This window comes from Hypanus sabinus, chromosome 18 (assembly GCF_030144855.1).
Source record: "Hypanus sabinus isolate sHypSab1 chromosome 18, sHypSab1.hap1, whole genome shotgun sequence".
Taxonomy (NCBI): Eukaryota; Metazoa; Chordata; class Chondrichthyes; order Myliobatiformes; family Dasyatidae; genus Hypanus; species Hypanus sabinus.
Genome location: NC_082723.1, coordinates 8,174,389 through 8,190,620, shown reverse-complemented (window position 1 = coordinate 8,190,620; position 16,232 = coordinate 8,174,389).

The window sequence follows — 16,232 nt, the reverse complement described above, 5'->3', positions numbered from 1 at the left end:
TCTCCAAATCTTCGATATATATGACACATGACAATTGTCCAGGCAACGATCGCTGAACAAATCACTGTTAGCTGACTTGCGATCCCAGAAACAAATTTCCATCATGGTTTTCTTATTCCTGCCACCACGGATTACCATTATGAAACTGACGGCTTTCTGGCAAAGTGTGTGGATGATACGAATGATGGGTGGAAAGGTAGATATTGCTGAGGAAGCGATGCGATTGCAGCAGTGTTCAGACATATTGGAAGAATGGGCACAGCATTGGCGGATGGAATACAGTACTGGGAAATGTACGATGATGCAATTTGTAAAACGAAGTGCGAACTGCTACCAAAACGGTGCAATATGGACGAACAGTCTTACCATGCAAACAAAGTCATACTGAGCAATGCAGACGCATTAAGAAATGAATGTCTCGTTTAATCTCTCTTTTCTCAGTTAATTTAGCGGCGATTGTGATCCTGTCTCGCAGAAATTGTGGGCTCTCCAAATGAATCACTCGCTACCTCGTGGCCATGGCGGCTGCAGATCTGCTGGTCGTTGTCCTTGGTGTTGTATTGGAGAAAATCAATGCTCTCTATCTGTATGCTGATTTTTGGGTGAAACCCCCGCTGTGTGGTGTGGGAAATATTTTGACGATTGCAGCCATGGATTGTTCCGTTTAGCTGACTGTCACATTCACCTTCGATCGCTACGACGCGATCTGCCTTCAGAAGCTGCGGACACGGTATTGTACGGAGAGAATAGCGACCGTGATGATCGTGGCAGTGGCCGTAGGTAGCTGCGTTCAGTCATTTCTATTTCACTTGGCAGGAGAACCAGGGACGTGCATCCCAAACCCGAGTACTTCACTTCATCCCTGTGGAGAGGTTACGAGTTATTCGATACCATCGTGACCCCATTATTACCATTGGGTTTAATTGTGCTGATCAATATGTTAACCACCAGATATATTGTAGCAGCGAATATTGCTCGCCGTTGTCTTCGGAGCAATTCTGACAAAAAAAGTTATCCAGAGGTTAAGAACCGGAGAAAGTCAATGGTTTTGTTGTTCGCTCTATCTGCCAATTTCATATTATTGTGGATATCCAATATTGTACACTCCATGAGCTGGGCAGCGATAAAAGTTTATTTCACAGACAAATATTACAACACACCTACATTTGCCTTACAAGTGGTCGGGGATATGTTAACGTTGCATAGTTCCTGCACCAACACGTGTATCTATGACTGACACAGAGGAAATTCAGGGAGGAGCTGAAGAATGGGGCAAAGTATCTGTTTACAATAAATGGGAAGCTCTATAAATAAAATGTAAATGTAATTATCCCTAATTATGTTTTGCCATAAATATGTAGAATATTTTACTTTTGTATCGCTGTTCATTGGCTGTTTCAGCTCTCACTCTATCATTCGTGTTTTGCATGGAAACGTGACCAGCACATTAAGCAGCAACAATATGATTATTATCTTTGCGCACCATGTGAATATTAATACATGAAACTCAGAACTAAGAGTGACGAATTTCAAATATCAAAGTAGATTTATAAAATGAGTACGGCGATGACACGAGATGCGACAATCAGCATGCAAAAGCAGAGAAGATGCCCAAACCACTGTGAGTCTGTAGCAGAAGTCTGCTAACTTCTTTTCCATCCCCAATGATGTCTGGAGTCACAACTGCCAATTTCCCATAGATGCTGCATGACCTGCTTAGCTTTTTGTTGTGTGTATAAAATCTCGGCTGAATCCAAAACGCGTGCTGTCTGTCAGGGACTCCTATGCACGTTCAGATATCAATGATATCTATGTCACGTGCTAATCTTCAGTATTATGACGTCAACACCTATTCATGTTGGGAAAGTGGGGTGTGATTGGGGACAACCCATTCCCTTCACAAACTCGTAATAAGGATTGCAGGAATTCACGACCATGTATGGGTTTCAGGCACCTGCATGATCGCTACCAAGAGCTTTCCCTTATTACGTCTTTTTCTCAAGCTTATGCAAACTCATTGGGAATATACTGCAGAGTGATTTAGTTCCCTTCCATAAAATCAGATTTAACTATTTTGTAGTCCAGGAGTTTCCGAAACATTTTATGCTATGTACTCCTACAATTAACAGACGGGTCCGTGGACCCCAGAATGGAGATATCTATTGCTACAGAAAATATTCATGTTCAGTCTTGCATTGTGTTGACTATATTTCAAGGCAGAGCATGCTTCCTTTTACATTTTCTTGAGCAAGGGACGGAATCATTCTTTCATTGCCTGTATGACCGCAGTCGCTTTGCCATATGTGTTTTTTTTAACTGAGAACCATGTATTGTCCCGCTAATTGAAACAGGTTTAAGCATTGTGTTGCAACACCGGAGGGCAAATTCTTCTTTCATATCCGAACAAAGTACTCTGGCGATAAAGACCACAGAGGATTCATATAGAAAGGGCTCGATCAGAAACATCGACTGTTTATTCAGCTTCAACATTCTGAGTGAATTTCGCTAGATTTCTGTTATATTACTAATCTCTTATATTGGAGATATAATCGGCATTATAATTGTATAATTTTGTTAGCATTCTGTATGCAATCATTTATCACTGAGAGTGGCCACTTCAAGCGCATGGCTTTGCGCATGGCTGTCCAGTTGATATTCTCTGGTTCCGGGATGAAGTCAAGGCCTATTAGTTTATATTTAATTAGCAGTGTTCTCCTCTTACCAAGGAAAATGCAACACAGAAGTCTTTGCAAAACAAAACCACCTTCCTAATTACTGGGATTAAGTTGATACGCCAGGCTATAATTTCTCCCTAAAAAAGACAAACAGTTTATATCTGCATTTTATTCAAGTTTTGAAGAATCAAGGCGAATTTGAAATGACACAGAAAAAAATGTTAAAGATTTTTCAATCCCCTGCCACTGCTGAACAAGGCCGATTCGTAACTAAAATCTGATTTCAATTGAAATGCGTTGAAACAACGTTCCCTGAAATGCAGGTCATTAGAAATAGCTCAAGCGAATTGAAAGAAAATGAAGTTAAAACAATGACCCTTCTCTGTGGGACAGTGATTATAAATTTCTGCAAATTTGCTGATATGTTATTACCACTCTTGTAGCTGAAGTAGCATGAGTTGATAAAGTGTGACAGCGCCTGTGTTGTTTTGCGGGGCACAACCCTTGTGAGGTGTTACATCGTTCGTATAAAATCCATCATTATTAAGAGCAGATAATCAGACGGGATATATTTTTGTTTATTTATGTGCTGAATTTTATTCCTGCTGAAATTATTATGAAATATCATTTCCTTCTTTTTTGCATTTTCTCTATCAACAAAATTTTTGAAAATACGTGCGGTGTGATTTCTTTCTGAATGATTCACTCGCCCGTACGTCTAATCCATTTCAAAATTTCAAAGCATAGCTAATTCAACAGATGCTGGAAATCCAAGACGACACAAACACGCACACACACAGGCAAAATGCCAGGTGAATTCAACAGGGCAGGCAGCATTTATAGGAATGAAAAAACGGTTAACGCATCGATCGAGATTTTCTTCGTGTCTGGAAAGTAAGGGGCAAAACGACTCAAGAATGAAATAGTGTGAGGAGGGGAAAGGTGTTAGATGATTTCAGGTGTAAGGCGAAGGGCTAGAGCGGAAGAAATCTGATAAGAGAGGACAGTGGAGTCCAGGAAAACCGGAAGTAGTTGGGGACGCCGTGTGAGGTGATAGGCGGGTGAGAATACCTCAGAGTGGTTAATTGAAGAAAAGGGGATGGGAAGAGATTTTTTTATCGACATTCATGACACCAGGTTGGAAGCTACCTAGACGGAAAATAAGTTGTCGGTCCTACATCTACAGGTCACCTCACTGTGGCAAAAGAGGAAGTAATGGCCCGAACATGTCGGATCGGGGATGGGAATCAGAATTATAATGTTTGAAATACGGGAAGCTCCGCTTTACACGGATGGAGCACCCGTGCTCGACGAAATGTGTCCCAGTTTATCCCGGGTCTCAGCCCTGTAGAGAAGGCCGCACCAGGGGCACCAGACACAATGGTCGACGACAGCATATTTGCAGGTGAATTGTTGCCTTACCTGGAAGGAACTGTTTGGGGCCCGGACTGATGGTGAGGGAGGAGGTGATCCCTTTATGAGACATCTCCCCCAACAATATATCTGTTTAGGAGGGAGATGACCTCATGGGACTCCTGCACCACCGGCCTTCTACTACGCTGTCTAGTGGCCACCCCTTCCCTTTCTGCCTGTGTAGCCTTTACCTGCGGTGCGGCCAACTCACTGAACGTGCTATTCACGACTTCCTCAGCATCGCGGATGCTCCAGTATGAATCCAATCGAAGCTCAATGCGGTCTGCCAGAAGCTGCAGTTGGTCACAATTCCTGCACACATAGTCGTCAGGGACACTGGAAGTATCCCTGATTTCCCACATGCTATAGGATGAGCAAACCACGGGACCGATCTCAGCTGCCATGACCAACCCAATACGTTGCCTCAACTATTGAAACTTTCTCCTTTTAGGAGAACTTACCCGGCCTTACCTCACTCGGACTGAGCCTCTGCTCGCCGAGGCCTCTGGAGACAAAGCCTTCCTACTCTGTCCCCCTCTACTCCGTCGGCCGCTACAAAGTCGCCCGCTCCGTCTAACTGTTCTCTTTAAATACTCCCGCTGGCTCACGGTGCAACATACACACGCTTGCGCAGTCGTGCCTCCGTTAAACTGCCGAAGAAAACTGCTCTCGAGTCAAAGCCTCAAATCTCCACACCTTCACCGGCCCACTCACTCACTGGCCGCTTTCCACAGTCGTCCTGTTAGGAGATTTTAATTTCCCAAAAAATAGATTTTATTCTCCCTGGAGCAAAGGAAATAGATGTTTTGGAGTCTGTTATGTTGGTTCAGGAAGGTTTCTTGACACAATATGTAGAAGACATATAAGAGGAGAGACTGTACTTGATTTGGTATTGAGAAATGAACCTGGTCAGGTGTCAGGTCTGACAGTGGGAGAGCATTTTGGAGAAACTTATCATAATTTTATCTCCTTTACAATATAATTGGAGAGAGATAAGAACAGGCAAGTTAGAAACGCGTTCAATTGGGGTAAAGGGAATTATGAGGCAATATTTCCAGGATATTGGAAGCTAAAATTGGGAACAGATGTTCTCAGGGAAGAGTACGGTTTAAATGTGGCAAATGTTCAGGGGATATTTGTGTGGAGTTCTGCACAGGTATGTTCCAATGAGACAGGAAAGCTATGGTAGGGTACAAGAACCATGGTGTGCTAAGTCTGGAATAAATCCAGTCAAGAAGAAAAGAAAAGCTTACGAAAGCTTCAGAGAGCTAGCTGATGTTAGGGAACTAGAAGATTAGAAGGCTAACACGAAGGAGCTAAATATAAATTAGGAGAGCAGGAAGGGACCATGAAAAGGCTTTGGTGGGCAAGATTAAGGACAACCCTAAGGCATTCTACAAGTATGTGAAGAGCAAGAGGGTAAAACGTGAAACAAATGGTCCTATCAAGTGTGACAGAGGGAAAGTGTGAATGGGATCGGAGGAAATAGCAGAGGCACTTAATGACTACTTTACTTCAGTATTCACTATGGAAAAGGATCTCAGTGATTGTAGTGATGACTTGCAGAAGACCGAAAAGCTTGAGCATGTAGACGTTAGGAAAGAGGCAGTGCTGGAGCATTTGAAATGCATCAAGTTGTATAAGTCTCCAGGGGGTGCGAGGGAGGAGATTGCTGAGACTCGGGCAAAGATCTTTGCATCATCAATGGGGACGGGAGAGATTCCTGAGGATTGGAGAGCCGCGGATGTTGTTTCTTTATTCAAGAAGAGGAGTAGAAATAGCCCAGGAAATTATAGACCAGTGAGTCTTACTTCAGTGGTTGGTAAGCTGATGGGGAAGATCCTGAGAGGTAGGATTTATGAACATTTCGAGAGGTATAATATGATCAGGAATAGTTAGCATGGCTTTGTAAATTGCAGTTCGTACCGTACAAACCTGATTGATTTTTTTTTCAGTATGTGACTAAACACATTGACGAAGGAAGAGCAGTAGATGTAGCAAGACATTTGATAAGGTACCCCATTGCAGCCTTATTGGGAACGTAAGGAGGCATTGGATCCAATGGAACGTTGCTTTGTGGATCCAGAACTGGCTGGCCCACAGAAGGCAAAGTGTGGTTGTAGACGGGTCATATTCTGCATGAAGGCTGGTGGCAAGTGGTGTGCCTCAGGATTCTGCTCTGGGACCATTACATGTTGACTCTGGGGTTAATAAGGCATACGGTATACTGGCCTTCATTAGACAGAAAACTGAATTTAGTAGCCGAGATGTAATGTTGCAGCTACATAGGACCCTGATCACACCTCACTTGGAGTACCGTGCTCATTTCTGGACGCCTCATTACAGGAAGGATGTGGAAGCCAGAGAAAAGGTGCAGAGGAGATTTACAAGGATGTTGCTTGGATTGGAGAGCATGCCTTATGAGAATGGGTTCAGTGAACTCGGCCTTTTCTCCTTAGAGCGAAGGAGGATGAGAAGTAACTTGATAGAGGTGTACAAGATGATGAGAGGCATCGATCGTGTGGATAGTCGGAGGCTTTTACCCAGGGCTGAAATCGTTACCATAAGAGGACACTGGTTTAAGTTGCTGAGAGTAGGTACAGAGGAGATGTCAGGGATACGTTTTTAGGCAGAGAGTGGTGAGTGCGTAGAATGGGCTGTCGGTAACAATGGTTGAGGCGGATACGATAAGGTCTTTTTAAGAGACTTTTGGACAGGTATGTGGAGCTTAACAAAATGAGGGCTATGTAATTTCGAAGGTAGGGACATGTTCGGGTAAATTTTGTGGGCCGAAGGTGATGTAGGTTTTCTATGTTTCTATGTTTCTATGTTAACCCCTCACGTTACATTTTTTCTGGATTTTCGCTCACACTTGCCCACACACACTCATCGAGAACTTTCATGACCCCATTGTTTCTCCTCCGTCTCTCTGCCGAACTCCGGTCTCTCCCATTTCAGTCTCTCTGTACATCCCCATCTCACTCTTCCTCCAGGCTCTTTCTCCCCCATCCAGCCATACATTGTGCCCCGTCTCTCTTTACTGTGTTTCTTTCCAATCTCTCTCTTTCCCTGTCTTTATACCGTTCCGGTGTCTTTTCTCCTCCCACCGGTCTCTTCCCAGTGTTCTCTTAGCGCTCCCCAAAGTCCGACCTCTCTACCCTTCCGAAATCTCTCATCACCCCGTCCTCTCTATCTAACCCAGGTCCTTTTCTCCCGATTACATTCCCCGCAATGCTGTCTCCTACCTCACCAGCCTCTCTCCCTTCTCACTTCTCCACTCTTAGCTCTAGTCTCTCTCTCTCAGATTCTTCCTCTACCCTGTCTTTCTATCCCCAAATCGTCCAATCGCTTTTACCCAGTCTTCCTCTCCCTCCCCAGCCTCCCTTCCCGACCACTCTCTCAGTCGTCTCTCTCTCTCACAGATCTCTTTCTCCCCCAGTATGGCTCCATGGCATGCCTCTCACCCAAGCTTTCTCTCGCCTCCGTCTTCTCAGGCCCTCCCTCTTTCCCCTCGTCTTCTCGGCCGTCTCGCTCCCTCCCCACCTCCTTACCTCTCTCTTTCGTCCAATGTCATCTTCCCTTGTCCAGTCAATTTTTCCACAATCTGTCTCTTCCTCCTGTCTCAGTCCCTCACTCAGCTCAGTACAAGTTTCGCTCTCTGTCTCTCTCATTGTCCAGTCTCTCCCCTAGTCTCTCGGACTGGCTCCCTCCCCGTGTCTCCCTCTCTTTCCAGCGTCACTAAATCCCCTAGCTCTCTCTCCGCAGTCCTACTCTACATCTCTCTCCCCCTGACTTTCTCTCTCCGATTGCCGTCCTGGGACCCTCACTACAAGTCTTTCAATCCAATGCCGCACACCCACACTCTCTCTCTGCCCGAATCTTCACTACCGCGACTTTTACCACCGAATTTCACTCGAACACTCCCTTTCTCCTTACACAGTCACGCTAACATTCCCCAGTCTCTCACTCTGCCCCACTGTCGCATCTCCCAGCCTTACTCTTATCATGCGCATAGCAGTCTCCCTCGTCCCCCTCAGTTTCTCTCTCCATACCCCAGTCTCTCTCCTCCAGTCTCTATTCCCCAGTTTCTTTGTCCCCTCAGTCTGTCTCCCGTTTACTCTCCCACCACTATTTGTTTTTCCCTATCTCCCGCTACCACGTCACTTTATCAACTTTTCTGTTTCACCCTGCCTCTCTCCCCAATACCGTCTTATTTTCTCGCTGGTTCCCTCTCTCTCCACTGGTCCCTACTTGTTCGTTTTTCATTTCTACGCTCATCTCACTTCCTGTTCGTCTCTCTCCGCCACGTTTCTCTCCTCTGGCTTTCTCCACCTCTGTCTCTCCCTCGCGTCCAACTGATAAGGTGATAAAATGCAAATTGGAATTTAACAAAGGGAAACTGAAGTCAGATGTATCAACGGAGTAAAGTGCATTAAACAGTCTTGAGAGAGGAGGTGGCCAGTTTTGCTTGGAAAAGAACACTGAATGCACAACAGCAACGGCTGGGATTTCTGGAAGCATTTGGAAATGCGAATGATATGTACATCAGAAAATGAAGATGTATTCTAAGGACAATATGACACAACTGTGGCTATCATGAGAAGTCAAAGCCAACATAAAACCCAGAGAGAGGACATACCTTATCGAGGAAAAGTGGTAAGATAGAGGTAATCTCGTTGAAAGCAGAAGACAACTAACGAAGTAATTAAGGTAAGATGACTTCGAAATAATCGAATATGAAGGTAAACTAGCCCACAATTTGAAGGGGATACCAAACGTTTCTTCAGCTATATGAAAGATAAACGAGTCACGATATTGGACATCAGACCGCTTGATAACGATGCTGGAGAATAGAAATAGCAGGACAGGAAAGAGGCGAGAGAACTTAATATGTATTTTTTCAGTTGTCTTCAATGTAGAAGACTCTACTAGCGGTATAGCAGCGGTATACTCTCTCCCGTTTTCCTCAGCCCAGTTTCTCATTCCACAATTTTCCTCTTACGCATCAGTCCCTATCTTACCTCAGTACCTGTTTCACCTCAAGTCTCTTTCATCCTCCTGTCTCTCTCCCAGTCTCTCTCACCCTTTCTATCTCCCCGTATCTCCCTCTCTGCTCCAGTGTCACTAACTCCCCGGCAATCCCTACCCCGTCGCTCCTCCTCACTTCCTGTCTCCCAGTCTCACTTACCCCCCATCCCTCTCTTCGGGGATCCTACTACCCCTCTTTCATCCCAGTCCTTCCCTACCACACTCTCTTTCTTCTACCCAGTCACACTCACATTCTCCGGTGTCTGTCCGCCCCAATGTCGCTTCTCCCAGCCTTTCTCTTATCACTTGTGCACAACAGTCTCCCTCTTCTCCCTCTTACACTTGAGCTTCTCTCTGCATACTTGAGTCTGTCTGATCACAGACGTTAATGGCCTACATGTCCTGTGGCAACTATGGCCGAGATTTCAAGTGAGTTTTTTTTTCAACTGTGTCTTTCTCTTTGCCACTCTCCCATAAAGTTGCGACTGATGAACCACCCAGGCAACAGCTGCATGCGTACTTTCTGTCATCTCAGCCACCGAAGCTTGCACGTCCTCCAGAGCGGTCTCCCTTCAATAGTCCCGTTCTTGCACAATCACTCAGTTTTTGAGGACGGCCTGCTCAAGGGGGATTTAGAATTCTCCCGTATTCTTTCCACTTCTTGATGATTGACTTAACTCTACTCTAAGGAATACTCAGTGACTTCGGAATTTTCTTATATCCATCTCCAGACTTGTGTTGTTCAATAAACTCTTCGCGGAGATGCTTGGAGTGTTCTTTTGGCTTCATGATGTAGTTTTATCAGGATAGGTGTATTTTTACTATAATCGGTTGAAACACGTTGACTGCACAGAGGTGATGACCGGCAAACTAATTATTTGAGTTCTGAAACTTATTGGCTGCAGCAGTGATAATATGGTGCGCCATTTTAACGGGAGCGAATACTTACGCAAACAACTATTTTGTGTTTTATATTCGTAATCAGTTTAGATCACGTTGTAGAGATCTGTTTGCTCTTTGACATGGCGAGACGTTTACAGTTCATAGGTGTTAAAAAATCCAAATTGAATCCATCTTGATCTGGAGCTGTACTACAATAAAACATTGAAACTTCCAAGGGGGCGAAAACTTTTCATATCCCTGTATGGGCATTTCAAAAAATGTTTAAACTCTTGAAATTGATTATTCAATGATAAAATGGTGGGAAAATAGAGATGTTTACCTAGGGAGATACGTTGCTGCTACGAAGCAAAAATCGATTCGTTCTGGTTTGGAAAGCTCTGGAACGACCCTGGGTTTATCACTTTGGAGGGTGAGAGGTGACGATGGAGTTATACACGATCGTATGAGGCATAGATAGACTCAACCGCTTATGCCTTTTGTTCCCCTGATGGAAATGACTAATACCAGGGGAAAATATAGCGGGTGAGTGGTTATAGGATTTCCATACAAGGAGAGGTAGGTGCGGAGAAAGCGCTGCCACAGATGATAATAAAGGCTGATATATTGGGTACAAGTAAAAACAGACATTGGCACATACATGCTCTCAGGTTGTATAATTTTTGTACTTCTGCTTTTCACAGTGAACTGCTGACGATTATCATATTATCGCGGGGTAAGACTGCAATCTCTAAAACTATCAACCACTATCTGTCGGCCATGTCAATGACAGACCGAGCAGTCGTTTTCTTCAGTGTTACATTGACGAAAATTCCGAAGGTTTTTTTTTCGTCCAGACTACACGTCTTTTTATTGCAGGCCGCTACAGATTACTCTGTTAGGTTCATCATCGCTTTCACCTTTGATAGATTTATGCCCATTTGGTTTCAGGTTCCAGACGTTAAGTATTGCACTGGGAGAAAGGCAACTTAGGTTCTGATCTGTGTGGATCTCACGTGGTCTGTGCATACTGGCTGTGCTCCTCTTTCACCTCAGACGGCTGAAGAAGTTTGGCGTGGGCCCCAAGATCCTAATAACTTTCATTAGTGGCGCATTTGGGAGCATCCTGACTCGCTGTTTTGGGAAATGAACTTCCTTCAATCGCAGGACCCCGCAGAGAGCTCTGCGGACAGACCTATAGATGTGTACTTCTCACTATTCAAGACAATTACAGAGACAAGTGTGTATAAGGAATCAGAAAGACCATTCGAGACCCGAGTCACCGCAATCACAAACTGTTCTAGCTTCTCCCATCCAGGAAACGGGACCGCAATGTAAAAGCCAGGACCAACGGGCTCCAAGACAGTTTCTTCCACCAGGACATCTGACTGGTTAATTCATGCTGACATAGCTGTATATCTATGTTATATTTACTGCAGAATTGTACATATATTTATTATAAATTACGATAAATTTGTGCATTGTACATTTAGACTGAGATATAACGGAGGAATTTTTGCTCCTTGTTTATGTGGAGGATGTAACTAAGAAAGTTAAGACAATCTAATAAATAATACTTAATTGTCCTTTTTACAAATCCATTTTAAAATGCTTGATTCATGGATATTTAAGCATATTTTAAAACATTGTTGTTTTTAAGTATAACTCAGTTCAAATTGGACACCAGACATTTGCACACCTGCCCACTGCTCATTGCACAACTGAAAATACTCACAAGTTCTCTGGATTGAACTGGAAGGGATCGATACTTTTAACGCAACACAATCAGAGCGTCTGAGGTGCCTATCAAAGATAGTTTCATTCTCCTGTATTTGGGGCATATCGCTTAAAGCCTTCCTTATCCATGCCCATTAATTCTGGTAACCATGGCAGCCAAGGAAAATAGAACTGGAATATGAAATCAAACGCGTGAAACATAAGTATGGATTGCAACTGTTGGAAAGAAACTCATAACAATAAAATACAGACGGTTGCACAGCTGACGAGGTGGCCGCGAAGTGAAGGCAATGGACTGCTAATCCATTGTGTTTAGCACGCGTGGATTCGAATCCCATCCTAATCGTGACAGGCTTATCTGGGGGGATGAAATATTGAAGTTATCATTTATTAGAATTCCGAGCTTTCACCTTTTGTCACACAGTGCTTGGCTGAGTACCTTGAAAATCAACGTTTTTCTATGAAAGTTTGTTAATACATATCGCTATAATACCAGATGCAGAATTCAGCCATTCCGTCCATCCATCATGCCTGATATATTGACTCTCTCAATGCCATTCTTCTGTATTCTTGCCGTCACCTTTGACACACTTACTAATCAAGTACCTGTCAATCTCCGCTTAAAAATGGGATTGTGTTTAAGAGTCGAGAGGTAATGTTACACCTTAAAAGGATCCTAGTCTGACCGCAGGTGGAACTGTACTCAGTTCTGGTCACCTCATTACACGAAGGATGCTGAAATTATAGGAAGGATGCAGAGGAGGATGTTGCCTGGATGGGAGAGTATGCCTTATGGTATTAGGTTGAGTGAACTTGGCCTTTTCTCCGTAGAGCCTTGGAGCATGACAGGTAACCTGATAGAGGCGTATAAGAGGATGAGAGTCATTGATCATGTGGATAGTCAAATGCTTTTATCCAGGGAAGAAATGACTAGCAGGAGAGGGCACTGTTTTCAGGTGCTTGGAAGCAGGTACAGAGGAGATCTCAGGTTCAAAGATTTTTTTTCGCAGAGGGTGGTGTGTGCATAGAATGGGTTGCCGGTGACGATGGTGGAGGCGGATATAAAAGGGTCTTTTATGAACTTCCTGGATAGGTAATGAAGCTTAGAATAAATACCAATTGAGTTAGCTCCACAGAAATCCCCGCAATGAACTCCAGGTATCCATAACCTTCTGGTGACAAAACGTTCTTCTCATCCCCGTTCTAAAGTGCTTCCTAATTTTCTGAGGTTGTGCTTTATTGACGCTAAACTTACCAACAATTGGAAATATCCTTTCCATGTCCAGTCTACCTAGGCCTTTCAATATTTGACAGGTTTCAATGAAAACCCTAACTCCTTCTTCTAAACTCCAACGAGTACAGGGACAGAGCCATAAAACAATCTTCAGACATTAAAGCTGTCATTCCGCGATCATTCTCGTCACCGTCTTCTGGACCCTTTCGAATGCCAGGGCATCAGTTCTTAGATAAGGGACACAGACTGTTCATCTTGTTCCAGGCGCGGTCTGACCAATGCAATATAAAGATTCAACATTACAGCCTCACTTTTGTACTCTGGTTCTCTTCAAATGAATGTTGGCATTGCATTTACTACCAGCTCAACCTGCATTTACCCTTTCGGCAATCCGGCACAGGGTCTCCCAATTCTCTTTATACCTTCGATATTTGAATTTACTGCCCGTTTAGAATCTATTCTTCGCCTTCAACGAAGTGCATACCTATTCAATTCCCGACATTATATTACATCTGAAAATTCCTTGCCGAGTATGTTCTCGTCATGAGATACAGTGACATGTAAATGTAAAAGATAACGATGACACATTTCTTTAATACTTTAATAAGATTACTTTTTTATTATTATTTACATCTTTTTCAGTTTCAAAATAACAAAAAAGGAAAAGGGCCCGAAACAAAAGTTTGGGCACCCTGTATGGTCCGTACTTAGTAACACCCCCTTAGGCAAGTATCACAGCTTGTAAACGCTTTCAGTAGCCAGCTAACAGTCTTTCAATTCTTGTTTGGAGGATTTCTGCCTATTCTTCCTCGGATAAGTCTTGTAGTTCTGTGCGATTTTTGGACCGCCTTGCATGCACTGCTATTTGAGTTCTAACCGCAGATTTTCGATGACGGTTAGGTCCAGGGACTGTGAGGGCCATAGCAAAACCTGCAGCTTCCGCCTCCTGAAGTAGTCTATTGTGGATTTTGAGGTGTGTTTAACACGCTGGCTGCTGGCGTAGTGGCATCAGCGCTGGACTACGGGGTGAATGGTCCAGAGTTCGAATCTGCCATTTCTTAAATACATTAAGAAATGCGAAAATAGCTATCTGAAAACGCATTGCTATCTTCTTATAGCCTTCTCCTGCTTTGTGAGCTTCATTTATTTTAATTTTTAGAGTGCTAGGCAGCTGCTTAGAGAAGCGCATGGCTGCTGATTGTTGGGACAAAATTTGAGGAGTCAGGGTATTTATAAAGCTTTGAAATATGCATCACCTGGCTTTTCCTAACGATAATTATGAACAAGTCATAACCCTGACGAGCTAATTAAGGTCTGAGACATTGGTAAAAGTTATCTGAGAGCTCAAATCTTTGTGGTGCCCAAACTCTTGCATGGTGCTCTTTTCCTTTTTTTTCACTCGAAAATTGTACAAAACAAAATGTAATACACTAATTGTGCTTAAAAGGATAAAAAGAACGATTCATCATTAACTTTATGACTTTTGGAGATCAGTTCCTCTTTTACTCACTGAGCAATTCATCGTAACACAATCTTTGACCAGGGCTGCCCGAACATTCACATGCAACGGTACATGAGGCGGTGGGAAAGCGGCACAATATCCGGACCGAAGAATCACAAAACCTGAAATGTTGCCACAGAATTTTACATTCAAACTCGTGACTACTGAGAAGGGCAAGTTACCACTGTCAATATACCATCCATCTGTTTCTTGACATCCAAAGGAGAGGTGTTATTTTTCAACTGGAGTTCACTGACATCCCAGAATACATTTTCACTGATCATTTTTCAGTGACATATATTTCAAACATTTCACATCCATATTGGCGATCCTGGAGTAAAGCATCACTGGTAATTATGTTGCCGATATGTTAAACAATATAATTGTGGCCAGATTGATTAGAGACCGTAAGGTTTTAATAAGGTGATAGAGTTAAGAGTGTAACCGGGAAAAGATCGGGACTAATTTCGGAGTAACTCTGCACGGGCTGCGCGTTGAGTCAGGGACTGAGCATATTCCAAGATAAATATTTATTCCGGATGTTTACGTTACGGAAGAACCTCCACGGCTAGTTACTGACCTTTATGCAGGCGTGAGATATGTCGTCCATGTTTTAATTTTACATGAAATCACAAAACCTTCGATATATTGAAAAGGACCGTGATCCCAACTCTGTACCGATATGCGATCTCCCACCGTCACCTCGTCCAAAAATAAACAGTGCCACCGTGCCCAGTTTCCTTGTTCTACATTACGATCATTCTACAGGAAGGTTTTAACCAGACTTTCGACATTCCCTCAGAAACCCGATGTCAGCGTTGTGATCAGTCCTTCCTCGTTGGACCTTTAACAGGAACGGAATGTGCGATACCAATAGTAAGAAATTTGACTTCTGTCTGCCCAGCTATATCACCGGAAGATCGCAGATTCGAGTACTGAAAGTTTTAGGTGTTGATGTGACCAACTGTTTCCACCGCGGCTTAAATAAATATTTGCGCGTCTGACATGGGGTGGCTGTGATGCTGCTCGCGACGGAGAAAACAAATACAAGCAGAGAGATTGAATGTGTGTGTGTGTGTGTGTGTGTGTGTGAGAGAGAGAGAGAGAGAGAGAGAGAGAGAGAGAGAGAGAGAGAGAGAGAGAGAGAGAGAGAGAGAGAGAGAGAGAGAGAGAGAGATGGGGCAGGCAGACTGAAAAGTTGGAACCTAGAATAATGTGGTGGAGAATATGAACAGAGTGTCTGTATGGTGAGACGAGGAAGGAGTGGAATACAGGGGAAGGAAAACGAAAGCGATTTAAAATTTAAGGACGGCTTGAAATTTTGCAGCACACGGTTATTCTTCCTGGTGTTTGTCTGGATGGGAACATCTGAGATGTGAGCTACGTTGATAGCCACAATGCATCCTCATGCGCCAATGCATGACAATAGGTTTGAAGACTAATTCTCCCGTTATGCAGTGTACGTTATCCACGAATCTCCTTAGGTTTAAATCCGTTTATGTTCTCCGGTAAATTATATATGATTACTATTAATTTTTCTTCCTTTAACTTACTTTTGCCAGGTTTGAAATACAATGCGCTACTGATAGAAAAGCGAATGTTCATTATAATTACACATGGATGACAATAAACTGGAACACAGACTGAAAAAATGAGACTCAAGTTCATTAGAAGTACTGAAGCCCAAACAATGTTTCTGCCCGGGATTGAACTGTGGACCTTCCGCATCTGAAGCGAACGTGATAACCACGACGCCACAGGAACC